Source organism: Manacus vitellinus, unplaced genomic scaffold (assembly GCF_001715985.3).
Source record: "Manacus vitellinus isolate BGI_N305 unplaced genomic scaffold, ASM171598v3 scaffold_6_pilon, whole genome shotgun sequence".
NCBI classification, from domain to species: domain Eukaryota; kingdom Metazoa; phylum Chordata; class Aves; order Passeriformes; family Pipridae; genus Manacus; species Manacus vitellinus.
The window spans coordinates 14,162,222-14,181,999 of NW_021940750.1; positions in this window are offsets into that span (position 1 = coordinate 14,162,222).

Sequence of the window (19,778 nt, forward strand, 5' to 3'; positions counted from 1 at the left end):
TCGAAGTCTTTTTGGAACTAAACAGGAGAAACTGATGGGTTACGAATGGGAGAATTTGAGCTGCTGAATGTATTCTGCTATGAAAATGGGATGTGGACAGAGACAGGAATTTCTTAGGAAATGCAAGGCAATCATGTAAACGACACAAGGAATGCAAGCATGAGAAACAGAGGTGGTTCGTTGCTTACTGAAATAATTTAATGAAATTTTATTAGATAATAGATTTGGATTTAGTGATAACTGTGGGAATACTTGGTACAGTTAAGTCATCCACATTTCTAAATCGATCCCTATTACTGCTGTTACTGCTCCCTCCTGCGCTTAAAATCTGTGAGTGCCTGTGGGTGGCTTGTTGTGAGCTTATGGTTTCCTCTTTCTTTCCCAACCAGCGATGCTACTGCCTTCCCATCTTTCCCCTCACTCTTCACATCAGTGAAGTCAAATTAATTGTTCTGTGTAAACATACATTGTGAAAACAAAATGAAAATGACAAAACTACACCTGAAATTGCTGATTTACTTTCTGTCATGAAAGGTACCTGATTTTTTTAAAAATCAGACTATTTTTTTTAAATTATCACGGTACATGACATATTGTGAGAAATACTATATGACTAGTTATTAGTGGTGGAGGTTGTGAACAGTATTTTAAGTTTGCCTTTTGCATAAATATTACAAACCCTTTTAAAACATCCACAAGGGCTCATAGCACTCTTTTGACAGGTTTTGACAGATTAGGGTAAATCACTGGCATCTACTGTCTAGTTATTATCACAACTAATCAGTGGATGACAATGAAATATCTGTGTAAAAAACCTTTAGAAAGGGCTAATGGCTAATTCTCATGCAGCAAAGAGTCAACATAATATAGAGGAATGCATTACAGAGGAGAAAACTTTAAGTGCGGCATCAGGAACAAAGGAACCAATGAATATTCTTTTAGAAGTCTCTGCCCATGTTGTTCTCCTATGGAAATTTATAATCTGGGTCTCATTTATAAAGATTTGTTATACTGCGGTAATTTTCAGGTTAGTAAGGTTGTATGTTACTATTAGAGACTTAGCTGGGACCATACTCCGTCTGTAAAACAACATGCTCAGATTACAGATGATTGAGTAAAATATATGGGGCTGGAACTCCAGAGCTATCATTCCAAAACTTCTGCGATAACTCCTAATTGCCATACTCAGATTTTTTGCATATTAGAATATCATTAATATGTACTGTTTCTAGGAATCACACTCAAGTTGGTAGTCCTGTTCTGGTTCATTTCTATATATAAAGTAACTCAGGTACAAGGCAGTGGCATTAACATATAAGTATACAGTAACTGTAATTTAGCAATTGTAATTTGAACTGTGATTTCTGCATATTAGAAGTATTAAAAATATAATGAATTGAATTTCTAAGACTGGAAATTGAACTCTGTAATTTGAATATGAGTATTTTTCTGTTTTATTAAAAGCATTAAAATATTTTTTAAAAAAATATTAATCTTAGGTGGTTTTTTAAAAATATTTCATTAATGTAATGTGACTTGAAAAAAAATTGATTGAGAAATATATTGGTTGTGCTAAATCTACACACTAGATGGACATATCCACCAAGTGGATAAAAGTGATAAAGATTTCTGCAAAATCAGTGCTACAAATATTGCTCAATTGGACGAAAACCTACTCTATTCAATATTCTTAAATATTCAGGTTATTTTATTAAAGATAATTTTTATTACCTGTGAACACCCCATCCATACAGATTATATTTTATTCTGATAGGTATCTTGATCTGGATTTCTATTAGGGCTTCAAAAATTGTTTCATGTACTGCATTGCACAAAGATGTGATATAAATCTACAATTGGATCCACAAATACTGTGAACAGTCATTCAGAGAGTTTACTGTTTTTATCTCACACTGCAGTTCTTTAAATGTTTGATCACATATTTTATTAACTCAAATCAGTATCTACAAACACTATTCAGTCTCATTTTCATAGTTCAGATTTATAAGAAAGAATATTGAATTTTTGAAATCATTGAGTGGATTTGATTCTTCTGTGTAACAAGGTTAACTATTTTAGCATATGGATCTGTTAGAACATTTTCCTTTCTTCATTTTGTGCCTAAAAGCTTAGGACTGACCACAAACAAGAAAAAAACTGAACAGAGGAACCATTTTTATTACTTGCTTACTAAATATGTCACTGTCTCAAAATGTTAAACACTAGATAAAAAACATATTAATATATTTCCTAGTCTGTCTGTTCTGGCATACCTCATAGTTCAAATAATTAGAACTCAATGATTTCGAAGTATATATAGACACAGTCTAGCTTGCACAGCATAAACCTACCTGCAAGTGATAATTTTTTAAACTTTTGATTAATTCGTGTCAGATTTGCTTTGGTTGATGCACTGAATGTTGCAGATCAATATGTCTCTGAGCAATTCCAAGGTTTGGTTTGAACCGTTCACTACAAGGTAAAGTAGCAAACTGTGGACAGTAAAGTCTGAACAACATAACTGCATGCGCAGTTAGACTTTCATATCTTTGTTCAATGCTTGAGCAAATGTTCTAGCTCGTCAATTAACAACATTCCCTGATACACTTTTGTGTTCTGTACTTAGTTCACAGAAACATTAGTGGAAAAATCTGGTTTGGTAGTAATCTATATCCACTTTGAACAACAGTAAATGATGATGCAAACTGTAAGTTAGCAAAGATCATGCCTCAGACAGTCATGCTGCTCTGATGTCCCGCATTCATTTCACAGTCTCAAATTCCCATACAGTATTACATGAGTTCTGAATCTGGTAAAAGGTGCTTAACTGATATCCTCTGGAAAAGAAATAGACCAGCCACGTCATTACAAATTCTTTCTGTAAAAGAAAGAAACAAGATTTTGAATCTTGATTAGAGGTAAGTCTCAGTGAAATTTTAGAGCAAAGTAGAGATCATTAGCCCAGATACTTAAAAACCTTTCAATTTATTCTTGAAAAATTTAGGTCCCAAATAATGGAAACATTCAAAATGTATTGGGCTTGGCTTTCCTTGGGCCTCAACAAACACAGGTGTAAAAGTAAATAAATAGATAATTTTGGAATTGTTTTTTGTGAATCCAGTATGTTTTAGATCCACAGGCTATCAGTAATTAATACTGTATGAAGAAGTGATAAAGAGTTACAGTGATATGAGTCCAGATTATCAAACTTCCATAGAAGGAATAGGCAAATTTAACTATGAACTGTAACCATTAATGCTCTTAGTTACTTGTTTTATTGTGGTTTTTTATTAATATTTAATCTTTAAACACTTGTAGTTTATTATTTATCAGTTAGTAGAAGATGGGAAAAATAATAACAATTACTGTTGATATAACTGAAATAATGTAAAAAGTCGCACTTCTGTATTACTGAAAATAAAATCTTGTGTATGGTTATTACTTGAGCTAAAAAATAGGAAATAATTTCCTTCCACATGTGTATAATATACACATATACACATATATATATACAAACTTAAATGCAAAAGGCATAATACATTATCTGACTGCTTTCATTTAGTTTCTTCTGTGAACTATTATTGACTACATTTCTTCAAGTGAAAATTTAAAATATGCATAAAAATAAGGTTGCATTAATTTTCAATTATTTTTTATTTAAATAAATTCTCAAATAGTCTCATTGTCATACTAATGCTATTCTTCAATTCCAAAAGCTCATGTGAATTAGCTCCATGCCTAAATGAGGATTACTCACAGCTATTTGCAGATACTGAAAAAAGCTTACACATTACAGTTAATCTTACTAACTAAAACTTGCCAACAATATTTATAAGGGATTAAGAACAGATTCAGGAAGTTAAATTCAGAAAAAAAAAAGAACCAAAACAATTCCTCAGAGATACGAAATATTTTTATTATTTATGTTAGCAAAAGAAGACCTAGAGCCTACTAAATGAAACAAAGGAGACAGACTGAGCCTGAAAGAAAAAAGTACTTTGAATTCTTTTTGCCGAAGCCATTCCAGAGTAGTCCAAGGGCACAAGAGACTGACAAAGTTCAGCACAGTGATCAATGCCCTCCAATGCTTTCAACACCGTGGTACAGATAACCATGTCTGTTGTGTTTTAAACTACTGGATTGGTCTCTAAGTCAGTACATTGATAAAATGTAGGTGAGCAACAAAGAACTGAGGAGAAAGAGAGAGATTGTTTTTCTATTTTTCAATAAAAGGTAAAAAAGTTTTTTTATGTTTATGACATTCCTTCTCTCTCTTCTGATAACTCTTGTTGCTTATTTGTGAAGGAAAATTTGATAAAGAAAAAAAGCTGGTTTCTTATTTATCATCATGTGCTTTTCCTTCACTTAAAACCTTCTAAATTAGTGACTGTTGTGTTTACAGAGTGCTGTCAGCTGTTGAAAACATTTCATCTCATATGGCATAAAGAAGAATACAAAAGAAAATAGTTATAAAGCATTATTATTCTTTTTCAGATTTTCCTGTACTTCTGCTTTCTTGGTGCTACACAGCAATGCATTTTACATTACAGAACAAAGTAAAATATGCAGGAAATTGGCTTCAAATAAAAGAGATATTTTAGATTGCTCTGTTTCCTCCCATGTCTTTTGTTGTCAAGATAAGTGGACTTGGTAATGAGTGACAGTTAAAATTTAAGTACATTTTCAAATCACACTCTGTACTTTAGACTAAGACATTTCCAATGATCAGAATTTAGAAGTGAAAAGACATTCCATCTTCCTATCTTTCTCACAAAAAAATATAATGTAAAGTACTGGTGGATACTGATGTTTCCACTGTGGAAGAAACTTATGCAGTGTTTTGTAGAAGCACGAACATATAAAATCTTAATCTTATCAAAATAGATATCAATAATGTGAAAACTAGCACTTGACTACATAAAGCACATTATCCTTTGAATTTGAACTACTATATTTATTTATAATGAATTTTTTACTAAAATTAATTTGTTTAAAATTAATTTGATTTTTGTGTAAGGAACCAAAACCAGAAATCTTTTACATTCCCGATACAAAATCTAATGCCCTGAAAACTGCTAACTTTTGTCTTTTGCTCTGTAACCAAATAAAAGGGGTTTCAGTTGTACAAAACTTACAAGAACACCCATTTGGCTATCCAGCCACACATACTTATATATTCCTTCTCTTGCATTGTATTTGTGCTTGAGTATATACACCTATTTTGCCTTTTTTTTTTTTTACAAAATACTTTTATTAATCTTTTAATGAATCTGAAAGATTTTTTGCAAAAGATGTAATTTTTCAAGAAAGTAGACAAGGCTATAAACAGATCATTCTATGCAACACATTTCTATTCTACCAAACTTTTCAATGATATCTTATTGATACCCATAGAACTTGTTTCATTTATGTTCATCTCAAGTTACATTGTTTATCTTGTCCAGCATTACTTCAAACTCAGGGACCAGCTGTGATTTTTGAAACCTGTTGTCAGCAACCCACGCTGATTCTCCAGATGATCAACATAGATGGAAAATAAACTATGTTTTCTCATAGTGTGACAAATTTGATACAGCACCTCTATTTCCCCTGTGGATCAAATCTTATAATATATTGTCCCTAGCTGCATAGCTGTTCAACTTCAACTTTGCAAACTTTCACAATGCACTTATACATTCTGAGAGAGGGAAAGCTGAAAGTGTGGAAACTGGGAATATTTTTTAGATAACACATGAAATATTCTGGTATTTTTTCCATTTTTTAGTATTTAAAACAACAGACTTAATTTCTGCTCTAGGGAAGTCAGACCACAGCATAGCAGAAAGTGCAGATATCTTCATCCAGGTGTTGAAATATACCTATAACTACCTTTACTTCTAAGTTTATTGGTTACTTAAATTATAATAACTAACACTCAGATTGATATACATTAACCAGAGCTCCTATTGCAGGTTACTGCTCATTGTTTCGTCAAGGAGAGCCTCCCCAAGACCACTAATATTCACTTGTCCCAAATCTTCGAGCTTTCCTTACTGAGATATTGATTGCTGGATGAAAACTACCAGCTGAGAGTTTGCAATTCTCAGTGTTTTGGGAGTTCCAGGTGGGCAAATAAATACCTATTTCCAGTACACTGCAATATATCTTGGATCTTACTGCTGTCTGAATTGAATAGTGTGAATGAGCTCTGAGATAACAGGAGAGGCAGGGACTAGAAATCAACTATGTTGTTCTCTCTGACTGTATTAAAAAAAAAAAGAAAGAAAAAAAGAAAAATGTGCATGAACAACCCTCAGGATTAATAAAAAGTGAAAAAACAGATTTAAAAAAGAAAGGAAGAGAGGGGAAAGAAGACGATTTTATGTCACAGATAAATAATCAGTAATATGAAACATATAACATTGTTATGTGCTTACAGATTCCGTATTGTAAGCAGTCTTTCAGCTTATAATGTTTTCTAAGCTAATGGTAAAGACTTGCAATGTCGGCAGATATGTCTCTTTACCTGTGTGTGTGCAAAAAAGGGTGCACCACTTTGTTTGTAGTCAGTGTTTTTCATCAGAAATAAAACATCAGTAAGTTTCAGTTTAGTGGTCAGGGAAATAAAAAATAGTTACATTGCAGAAGTCTATTGCATAGGAATGTGCTGTGCTTCCTTTGAGGATAATATTGAACTTTATCGTGTAATTCAAGTTATATATCCTCATAAAAAGCTACTGAACAAACAGAATCTGTCATTATATTGGAATTAAAACATATAATGGAAAAAATCCAAATAATTTATATCTTCCAAGTTGGTTAGCAAAGAAAATGCTGTTGAACAATGGAGGATTTTTATATAATATCTGTTTAACTCAAAGGCTGCAGAATGAGGGGAACAATAGCCATTCTTTTTGCATGAACATGCAGAAGTGATATTGGTAGTAGGAGATGATAGGTGTAGTCTAAGCACTCTGAGACCTGTCTTCAAGGATATCTCTTTTTACATGAAGGACCCTACTGTTGCATTGTGTATACTTCTCTTTTGTGTGAGTTGTGTAAATGATGACCCAATCCTCCTTCAGGGAAGAACTAGAGTATCAACGTAACTTCTACAAATGTTTCAGAGCTACTAATGCCAGCTGAAGTCAGGCCCCTTCCTAAAGCCTATGGCTTCATGGAAGAATATGCCACATACAATTTCTGAGACATTGCCTCTGGTCAGTCAGCAAACAACAATTGTAGATGTCCAATCACCAAATAAAAGATTAAGGCATTTTGTAAAGTAAGAAGTGTTCAAATGGAGGTACTGACTGAACTCTAATCTGTACCAAGATGCTCAAAATATCTTTGATTGACAACCTCAAAAGGAAGGGAAAGCCATTCTTTTTCATCTCTGTCCAAAAGACCTTATAAAGGTAATTATATAAGGTTATATAATTATATATAACCACCTTTCTTGGGTGGTCAGCTGGGATGACATTTTTTCTCCACCTTCCTATTTTTAACCTAAGTTTAAAATACACTTTTTCTTTCTAATGTCCCTACTGCCCTTCTAAGGCATCCAAAGTAGCAGAAGGTAAGAAATACTAACAGAATAAGAAAATCTTTGGGCAGCTCATGCAGATCAAGCAAATGCTCTCTGCAAGTAACAGTAGGAGGGGAATGTGTTACACCATTCCCAATAATTAATATTATACCTGACGTGTTACAACTATGGAAAAATGCTGTGTTCCCTAACTCTTCTCCAAGATGTGTGAAGATATCTAGAATGCTAATTATAAATATCTTTAATTTAAAATTCTTGAACCTATGTGTGTTTTCCTAAATCATAGTTTGTTAGTAAGAAGACCATACTCATCTGTCTTACTCTGGTATCTGAGTCCTAATCATGAGCAGTGTTTAGTTGGACAAGACTGTATGTGGCCAGAATATGATGATGTTCCCTTAGTACTGCCTCTCAGCCTTGGGTTTTCCTGGAATGGAACTGGTACTTTTCTGTTTAAAAATAACATAAAATCTTTTCATAGCACTTTGATAGTTTGATAGTGGAAACAAAGCAGATGTATTCACCTGAGGTCTGAAACCTTGCAAATGTATTCTTATTTGTATTCATCCCAGGCTTACTATCTGGCATTTACTGAGTTTTCTGGGTAATCTAATTGCATAGGTTTGAATCTACAATAGACACATTATTTGCTTAAGACCTGAAGGTTAGAAAAGAACTAATGAGGTTGTAACAAAGACAACACTGGGAGAAACAGGGAGGGGAGATGGAGTACAATGATGAGTGGCAGCAAATATATGACAGTGACTTCTGGTTTGCAGTTTCTACAGAGTTCAAAACTGAGTGGAAGCTGAGAAATTTTGTCTTCCTACCATATCACAACTATGAGGAATAGCTGCCACAGGAAGCAAGAAGACCTAAAAGTAGCATGTGACACATTGAAGTGTCCTTCTATGGCTTTGAGAGGTATAAATACCTTTCATTCTCACACAAAATACTGTTTATTTCCTGGTATTGTAAGGCTGCACAGTTACATGGAGAGAATACTATGCACAAATATGAAACTGGTAGAATTCAGTCTTTTAAGAAATTTTCTAACAATATTAAATTCTGCATAAAGATTTCATTCCTACCCCTTAGGCAAGAAAACAGTTTTGAGCACTTTTCGTCCAGCCGCATGTGAATCTTCCATCTGTTTGAAATGATCATTATTATTTGAAAACTGACCCTTCTTTTTCTACATCCTCTTGACATACTTAGCAGCAGTAAAAGATCGGTAAGAAGTGGAAAGTAAGAAGATAACCAGAAGCAGCTAAACTAAATGAAATTCAGAAACTGCGAGTTCTTCTATCTTGAGTTCAATACAATGTTTGACGTGAAAAATGAGGGTCGACTGGCAGGTATAGCAAATCTGCTCCTGCTTGGAGCTAGTAGAAATTGTCCAAACTGCTTTATTTTCCTGTCTCTCTCTCTTGATGGTATAAAATCTGAGAGGTTTAGATTATACAAGTCATAGAAGAAAGTGAAGCTTTGTAATCTCTTCAGTGAAATAGCATAGAGGAGGATGCAGTACTTTTGCTGCAATTGTGCTGCAGTCTTTTTCCACTGCAAAGAGCAGAATGGTGTGCAGCACTTGCTGTATTTCTTCATCTTAAACAATATTCTTTGGAACAGCAGCAATTTCTAAGTCCTAAATGACCACAGATAATAAAAGTCCTTTCTTTCAGCCAGTACATTGATAGAAATGCATCTGAACAGAGTATCGAGTTGCTGCAGCACAGTATAATTTTAATAGATGTTTTACTTGCTACTCCACATAATATTTTAAGTTACAAGGTTTTGTGTATAAAATTTCTTAAGTACCTTCAACCATATAGATGCAAAGACATTTCTTATGCAAGCAAAAACATCTGATCTTAACCACAGCCTGAACATTTTGTAATTTTAGCATGAGTTTATCATTGTTCTTTAAAGGACTTGGAATTGTTTGCCTCAAAACTTTCTCATCTCAATGAAAATTTGTATCCTGCCTTTATTCATGAAGGGGAATTTAAACTAACATGCAAACAAAACTCCGAATTTCTTGGATATATTAACATTATAATGAACAAATGCATTGATTTTCAGTAATCTGACATAATTGATCTGGAAAATTGAGTAATAACTTTGATCAGAAATAATTTTTAATTGAAAAAGTTAAAGATGGAAGAAAAAAATCTATATAAGTAACTCTCATTATCTATGTAAAAAATATTTTGCTATTTCAAGCTTTTATTTTTTTTTCCAAATGCAGAGCAAACCACATGACCTTCAGAATCAAAATACTCGAAAATAGTTCATCAAATTTTTAGAAGTGAGATTCATTGTTAGTGCTCTTATCAGGTCTTAAAATATTACTCTGTATTAGTTTAATTCCTATCCTGCCACCCTTTGTTTGAACTCTAACAGCTGCTAAACAGTGTTCCACAAGAACAAATGAAGGCTTCACATAAAACAGATGTCTACATCAATGGAATCAATAGATATATGTGAAAAAGTGGAGAAAAGACTGCAGGTGTAATGGATTCCCAGTGGTATATTTCTAAAACTAATGGAAGTGATGCTTTCATATCTCTGTACAATTGTCCTATTTACAGGGGATGGGACTAGTTTATCACTATGTAAGCATAACCAAAACTGTGTATTCTATACCCTCTGTGTCATTTGTGATGGACTGTTCATAATGGATTGTTTGCAGCAGCTGCCCAGGGCACACCTGACACCTCAGGCTACAAGCTGGGCAGGGGAGTGTTTCATTGTCTTCAGATCAATGACTCAGCTGTGATAAATCCTCTCCAGGGGGACATTAGCACCTTCACACCCAGCCTGAGGGTCATCTCTGCTAATGGGCCATACTGGACTGGCATAATAGGCAAATGCAATGACCTAGACCATCAAATATTCCAAAAATATTCCGTGACTCATAGAGTTAAATCACCCATTGTGAAACTCTCCATCCTGGGGGAGGTATTGGGCATTCCCACCTGAACCTGAGTATATACAATCTTCATGTTTTGGGACTTAGGATACCACTCGTTGGATCCAGAGGAGGACTAGAACTTCAACAGGACTGAGACTGCCACTCTCGACAAGATTGTGATCATTACTTTAATAGAATTGTGATCATCATCTGCACCAACAGGTTTTCCTTTTCCTTTTGCTTATTCCCCCAGGGGGACCTGGTGGTGCTCAGCACAGGGGCTAACAAATACCATTCTGTTCTTGTCCCAAGGTGCTGAGTTATACATCTGTCTTCAGACGTTAAAACCATTTTTTTCTCTGTATCACTGTATTTATTGTAATCTTTTTAGTAAATTGTAACTCTGACTTGTAAACTCTCTTGAGCTGGGCTCATTTCTCCTGTCGGTTTACTTTTAAACCAAGACAACAATTCTGCAGGGACTGAAGAAAAACAACATCAAAATCAATTGCCTTGTTTATTTTGGACTTCTGTAGTGGACCATTGTCTAATAGGCTGCACAGAAAACTAATTTCCTTGAGTTCCATCTTGGATTCAGTAGCAGCTTGTCCTTTAAATCGCCTAATCTCTGTATGTGTCAGTTCTCCCTGTAGGCAAACATTTTCTCATTTGCTCACTAGAGTTCAAGAGAATTAATATAACATCATATAAAAGTGACCATGAAATTACAGAAAGTAAAAGTGGAAAAAACCTTAACTAACCATTTAGTCTCTAAGGCAGCTTCTGCTGTATTTACATGATGAGGAATGTATTTTTTCTAAGAGGCTCTTAAAAAACACCTAATAATATCTATATTGCAATCTCCTCAGGCAACCTGCTCAGGAACAATGTATGCAGAGTTTTTTTTTTTAGGGAAAGCAGTGAGGGCTTCTTCTGGAGGCAACAGAGCTTCTTCTAAGCAGATATCATATGAAAAATTTTCACTTCCATTCAAGCCTTTCTACTGAGGCTGGCAGAGTGTATAGGATGATGACATTTGGAAATCTTATCTTACCTGCATGTCAGCATGTGAAACTCAGCATACGCATGATTCCACCACTTTGATTTTCCTGACAGCCCTCTCCCCATGTAGTCACTTTCAGCAACAGGGGAGGACAACAACATTAAAAGCCATGAAGGATAACCCTTCTAATAGTTCCTTTTGACAAATGTCCAATGTTTGAAGAATATATGGGTGAACTTCAGTCTGATTCTTTAAGTATTTGTTTAAAGTACATATCCACCTATCTATGTCCATCTGTCTATGTACAAATATAAATTTATGCATAGTGACTTTTTTTCAGTTTCTCTTTTTGAATTTTCCAATAATCTACTCACAAAAAAAATGTCATCTTTGCCCAGAATTTACCATGGGATTTATGCCCGCAGACCTGTCTTTCATTTGAAAATCAGTAGTGTCCTGTGTAGTAAAAGAATGAGTAGAAGAATTCAGTCCAGGTAGTATTGTATAAAAAGATACACTAGTCTGGTTGCACAACCAATGTGGATAAAATCTCAGGTTTAGGAGGAAAATCAAATAGCATGACAAATGCATATGTGCAAACGCAGAAAAAAGAATATCATCTAAGGTACATTTTCATTAAAAGAATTTTTCAAAGAAGAAAGAATGTGTGAGCAGCAAGTGAAAACAGCTCTCTTCTGGGAAACTAGTCGTGCTTTTTATGTAAGTGGATGTGTGTGTTTAAAAGAGAGAGAAAGGGAAGGAAGGAGGGAAAGGAAAGATAAAAGTCACACAGGGGTTTTAGAATCCTGAAGGAAAAACTGGTCAAAGTTTCCAGGAAACTTAAGACTTTCTTTGGAAAAGCTTGAAGTTTTAACTGTCATTAAAAATCATTAATGATATAAGGTGTTTGAAGGCAAACAAATGAAATCTATATCATGAAAATCTCTCACAGAATTAAATTCAACTTTGATTTAGACTTCCAACATTATCTAGTTCCTTGTTGTTCTTCACATATATTAAAAAAAAAAGTATTCAAACTTGTTGCTAAATCTTCATTCCTCTTCACTTAGTAGATAACTATGTGATTTTGCTGTTTTCAACTCCATATTTCTTCTTCCATTTCAGTACTTGTGAAGTGGAAAAAACCCCTAATATATTCCACAAAATGTGATAAAAAGAGCAAGCAATTGATTCTTAAACCATAAAAATAGTAACTTAGATAATGATTAGGAAGAAAAACCCAAACAAGTCCCCTCTTCCCAAATAAAAAAACCAACCCAAACCCAAACTCAAAACACACCAGAACTAGGAGTTAATGAAGAAAGCATCTTTATTCACAGCAGTTCTAAAATCTTCATTTAGTTCTAAACCAAAATGATTTCCATCAGGCTCATATTAGTTTTCAGTACAGCATTAGGTTTTGCATGCAGTGTTTCATCTAAGCCTCTAATATTTTGTGACGTGCTTTAGTTAGATATGAATGACCAAAAAACCTCATCAAAACTACAAGTTCTCTTCCATTTTATAAAGATATGGGTTGATACAGTACTTAAAGAGTAATTCTGCTAACTTTTTACTTCACACCATAAATTACTTCATGTCGTAAGTGCTCATCCGGTGGGGGTTTTTCCAGAATTTTTCTATTAATACAGACTTAAGAGTGTGTACCATGCTCAAGATCAGAGATCACTATTCAGGATCAGACCAAAGATTTATAGCTTCATTATTTTCTTTTCCCTGTTCTGTCTTACCAAAGGCAAGTAGGCATTCATTCTTGTTTCATGGGGTGTTCTAATACTTCCAATGGCCTTAAATATAAGCATGGATGAACTACTACAATTTGCATTTTTTATAGTGTTTTATGTTGTGTTATGTATAATGTCACTTTTTATTTACCTGCATTCCATTTTATCACAGTTATAAAAAAGAGTTCTTAAATGTCAGTAATAGTTCATACCACAAAGAATATGAAATGAAGGGCAAAGCTTACACAAAAGTAAATTAACTGAATTCAAATTTTATCAGGGATATGTAAAGAAAATGTTTTGCTGTGGGTATGATAGTGAGCCTTTTGCATTTACCCTTAAACTGCAGACCCAGATGGGATAAACTATATACCATAATATACCAGCGTATAAAAAGAGACATTCTTCAATCGAGTTTGACTACGATTATGGGAAAGGCAACTGCTTCAATATCATTGTTTACAATATCAGAGAGATAGTCTACTGCAGGTACACTAAGGCAGTCAACTCCATAGTATAATTCAGGTGCAGTAGGCTGCATGTGTCTCTACACAAATTATTCTTGCATCCAGCAGTACCTACAGTGTATGAGTACCAGGAGTTCATTCAAAGGCTGCCTTTGGAGGTCAGGCAGAAATTCATGTTTTGACCTGCTGTGCCACTCTTTGCAGCTACCAGTTTTTGGGCATCACTGGCTGTAGAAGCACAGAAGATAATGCTGATGCGTACGTCCCAAACACCAATAGCTGGATAGCCGTGGAGCTAACCAAGGACTGTTGGTAAGAATACGTAGTGGAAACTGGCGAGAAAGAGAAGGGGGCCATAGGAGGTAGGAGAGCACTGTTCTGGGACAAGTGTCTTTGTTCTGGCTCCTGGAAAAAAGCTCAACACAATATAGCACAAATGCAGAAATGAGGTCGAGAACCAGGCATGGACTGTTGAACAAAGGTTGACCCAATAGGGTGGGAACAAGACCACTAAATACCCCCAAAACCCTCTGACCCATTTACAGAAAGGTCTAGAAGAACAAACTGCTCATGATAACTAATTTGCATAGAAAGGGAGAAACTTAACTCCAAGGTAAGGAAAACTATAAAAAGGTACCCCCACAAAGTCTCAGTGGTGCCCCCTCAGGACCCTGAACACAGCTGGAACAACACTGGAACCAGGACTGGTGATCTTCTGCCTTGGTCCCCAACTCCCCAATTTTTCCAGTTTAAACAGTCTATGTTCTGAAGCACAGCATGTGATCAGCCTTGTAATTGTTGGTACAATCTCATCTCTTGATTAACTGGAAGATTCAAGGCATGTCACTTTTGCTTAGTATAGGTGTTATGAAAATTTACCAGTTGCATGTAACAAGCAGCAGAGTTCAATTTTGGATATTTCTGCCCCAGCACTCCTCCAATCACTCCCCTAATAACTATGTGCCTCCTCCTAATATTTCACAGTTAAAGCTGTTGTTTGTGCCATTTGCAAAATGCCCTATATGTTTCTGCCATTTACTTCTGGCAACTGAATTTCTAGAGCAAAGTTACTGTGAAGGCAGCGAATGCAGTGGAAAGCCTGCCACCTCCACAGGTCAGAGCAGTTAACCTTATTCTTTTGTTCAAAACAACACCTTTCTGATGAAACAGTAGGGGTTTTGTCCCACTGTCTTCTTCTCAGGGGTACCCAATATGGGCCATTGTTTTTGTGTTTTAGATGAGCCTCTTTTCGGAATGTGTTCAGAAATATAAAGTTATTCAATTGTAAAAGCAAACCCCTGGATTAAATATCACTCCACTGTAACAGTGATATTCCATATTTCATACACTAATCCAACAGTCTTAGGTTTTTTTTTTCAGCTAGGATTGCACAGAGGGGCAGTGCAGTGAGATCTCATACAATTCAATTTTCACTGTTGCTGCATTACACTCAGCACTTTAGATAAATCTGTTCATTCTCTCTCAGGTGTTGTGACAATTAATGTTTCATCACATCTTACAAATTACAAAAGAACATTTTATGCTGCCGAAGTCTGAACTGTTTGTGTTTTAAGTTACTTTCTGTTTATTGGCTTACTTTTTCCCGAAGTGACTCTCCAGATGGAAAGCTCCTCAAAAGATGTAATCACTCAACCTAAAACATGTAAATTTTTAAAATTACAAAATAAAACAGGTCATCCTCTTTGAAAGGAAAAAGAAAACCCTCTTGCTTTCTTCGGCTTGTCTTATATAGGGATATATAATATCTTAGCTCTGACAGGCAAAGACTTGGCAGAAGCCCATAACCACAAGCCATATATCCATAAGCCACATATCCATAACATGTCTCATATCAGAACAGTAAAAATAGCAGTAATTGTTAGCTTTCTTGTCCAATTTTATCTTACAATATCTCAACATTTGTAATCCGTCAGCAAAAGAGGAAAAAAAATCAATTATACAACTTTAATCAACTCTATACACACAGTTCTAAATAGGGGTACAAGAATACAGAGAATATACTCCTGTTTGTGTGTTTATACTTAACTCAAAAATATGAAAAATTGGTTACAAGCAAAAGTGTAGTTTTAATACCTCCAGTTTTATGACTAATTTCCTAAGTTTTGATGCTTTTTCTCAGGTCTTTTTTATGGCTCATGCTGAGCTTCAACGTCTTGTATGTTTACTGTTATTAGCTTCATTCTCATAGTTTAAAGCTAGTTCAGGCATTTATACACAGGTTTCAGTCATCCTTTTTTAGCTTCAGCTGGCATATTTTAGAGGCCTGACATAAAATTTCAGCCTTAGGCACCATGTTTTTTTCTGCCAGTGAATCTTTCCGATATTAATTAAAAATACACCTTTAAATTAAAAAGCAAAGCAGATTAAAACATTTGATGGAGGATTACTATAATATCACGTACTCTCTTTTCCAGAGTCAAAGCACTGTGTTGGCCTTATTGTGGTATATAAATAGAATTATTATCAGTTGCTCACAATTTCCATTTATAATTTTGACTAGCCAGAAACTAAGATTTCCGTTACATTTTGGTTTTACAGCTGAGCTAGGAGGCTTCCAATGTGCTGTCATATTGATTGTTTGAGAAGAAACAAGTCAACATAGTACAGGTAAAATTAATGCTAATATTAGTTGAACAGAAAATACCAGGCCTCTGCATATGAACTCACATGGACAGATACATGAAAATTTTATTAATTTTGCCTAATTTAAGGTAATCTGAAACCAATTTGGATTCAGAAGTTATCTAATCTACTTTTTATGCTGACTGATTTTCTGAAGTTAGCAAACTTCAGGTCATCTAATAAAAGATGTGCTTTTGGCACACACTACCTATTATGTTTCTGGTACCCTTTTCTTCAATCAAGAATTTTAAAGTACAATAAATAAGTTGCATTTCAAACACTGTTCAGAAACACATTTCTTTAAGAAATTAAGGACAGCTTCAACAAAGTATCTTTAGATTTCTTTCAAAAAATGTTATTATGCTGCAGCGATAAATTACTTGGGATTTTTTCTCCAAATACAAATACTCTTTTTACTATCATGTAATTCTATTATTGTGGATCAAAATTTACAGAGGGTTTTTGTTGTATGTGATCCATTTTGTTGTATGTGATCCATTAAATTGTCTTTCTCTTCTATTCTTTGGAGTTCTTTAGTGAGCATAGGAAGAACTAACAATTACAATGCTTACACAGTTGACACCACCATAATCAATAGATCAATAGTCATTAGTATGAATTTGCATGTTGGTTCTCAGTGTAATCTCTAATGCTAAATTGCAGGTTTATGGTACCTTTGTAAATTTATACTAGACAAAGTTTTGACATCTGTACAATATGTGTTTCTAAAGGAAATTAATTTTCTCTAGTTTTTCTCTGCTAAATCACATTTTGATTAAAATTTCACCAGCTAACCTCTGCAGTCCTTGAATTAATACTTCAATACAGAATCTGGGAAAAATCTAATCAGCTTTTTCATGGTTTCACAATTTGTTGATCATCTTTAAGTGAGAAAGTATTTCTGACAGACTGAATCTTTAGCTGAACAACTAGTTATAGAGATCAGCTGCTTAGTTACTCTGTGAAAGAAACAAATCACACTTATTCAAATCAGAAATATTCAGTGAGAGAAAGAAGAATGTAAGTACAGTATTATTCCCTCCCCATAATCACAAATAATGACATCATCTGACATCATCTTTCTAATTCATTTATTTTATGCTTTTTTTTTTTTTTTAAGGTATCATGTCTTACAGATAAAATACTTGTCTTTTATATGGAAGCAATCCTGTTACAATTACAGTGATCATTAAAAACATGTTTCAGGTTAGGAAGCTAGTCCTTAGAAGAGAATGTGTACAGGAATCATTTGCACTATAGTTCCCATGAAGTACAACTATTTGGACACAGATGAATATGGGCCTAAAATCTGAAATAGCTTGACTTCTTTTTGAAATAATTCTCACAAGAATTGTTACTGAAAAAAGATTTTTTATGTTGTTTTCCTCTATCAATGATTATAGAATTGTTGCCTCTACAGGGAAGCTAAACATTTAATGAAATACATTCAAAACAAATCCATGCAATTTTGAAATCAATACACCTGTTGTCATATGCATGTATAATAGTCTCCTAGTGAGTCTAAAAAAGGAAAATATTTTGTATTCTATGTGTTCTTTTCTCTACTAATAAACTAATATGAAATAGGGCAGACTAAATTTAGAGCTGCAATCTTTTTCATACAGTAAAACTTGACACATAAGATCTTAGATTAACATTTTTTTTCTTTTTTTTTTTTTTTAAGAGAAAAAGATACTGATACATTTTGCAGCAATATGCATAGGAAAATATACCTAAAAGAATCAAGGGTGAAGGGGCAGATTATTTTATGATCTACTGTAAGTAAAATCCAACACTTTAGTTTTCCCTGCTGTAATTACAGCAATGATCTATCCTGATATGGACTGCATGTTGTCTGGGAAGTAGAGGAGTCTGTTCTAGGTAGAGATTTAAGTTATATTTCCTACATGATTCCGACCTCAATTATATAGTCAACACTTATTTTTGGTTTAACTAATACACTTCCCAGAAACACTGGTGCTTCTTCCCATGGTCTTTACATGTGCACTTATTGCTGTAGGCATTAGGGTTTTTTAAATAGATTTATCAGTAATGGTACTAAAAAAACTTTTACTCTCTTTTAGTTTTTGAACCTGTTTATGGGATTTCATTTAGCCTCTTTGTATAGTAGAGTTTGTTCAACTTCAATGTACAAAAGAACTTGGATCTTTTCCATAAAATCTCTTTTCAATTCATATCTTATTTTAAAGACAGTTACTCAGCCAGCTGTGTCAGAATCCACTGTACTGTTACCATAAGAACCTTAATATAATATGTAGGAAAGATGAGCACTAGGTATTGCTACAAACAACATGTCAAAAGCTTTGTCAGGTTACTTATAAGCCATTGCTTTACTTATTTCTTTTTCTGAACTTCTGACAAATGTGGTACTATGGTATTCGTGAAAATTAACACCAGAGTTAGCAGCAAACATGAATTAGTATGGTAAGATCAGTTGATGAACTTACAAAATGCATGAGTGAAGAGATTATGGCCAAACGTTTCTTCAGAGACTGTACATTTACTCTCTGTTCCTGTTTCTTCAGTGCCTCAGGATGAGCTTAATTGTGGACTGGTAGCATACAGATATGAACTGGGGACATAAGCTCTAACTGAAATATACTGTGTGCCCAAGAACATTAAAAAGAAAGTGTAGGAAAATGGTTGTTGAAAAAGTAGTTGCTTGAATGTTGAATTTATAGTACATGTTGTGCATAAAAATAAAGTTTGAGTCTGCAGTGCATAGAAAAGAACTTTAAAAGGAACTAGGTGTATTATGCACATGAGGTAGGTAAGCAGAACTTAGTTCATACTGGAAAGGGACTTCCTGAAGATTACAGAGCTATGTCTCCATGAAGACTGAAATACTTATTGATGATACCTAAGGTCTGATGATTAAACATTTGCTGGATTTATATAAGCACTTTTTATAATTTTCAAACATGTCCTGAGCTCAGTGCCTTATACTTAACTAAGACAACTATGCTATAAGTGTTCAAAGATTGATTAGGAGGCAACAATAATATGTTCTGTTATCAATACATTTTATTTTTATTCTGAGCTTGTTTGATTGCAAATTCCAGTCATGGGTTTTCATTAGATGAACTTGTAAACAATAACGACCTGATTTTAGAGCCAATTTTCACTGTGGAGGAGACCTCAACAGACAGGAAACTTCATGCCAAGAACTTTTGCAAACATCAAATAGTAATGTTAAACCCAAATTAACTCCATTCACTTTAATTTATGAACATTAATGATAATGTTAAGTTTAATTTTAATCTAGCATTGTTAAGATGGTAAAATTAATAATAGGTTAGGATTAGTTAGATACATGGCTGTCTGTCCCCTTTCTTAGAATCTGGGAACATGCTGAAGTCTTTTGAAATACTGTCCCTTTATAAATATTCAAGGTATGTTAAGATATTTGTAACAACACATGTCCAAACTTCCCTAGCTATGCAGAAGGATGGAA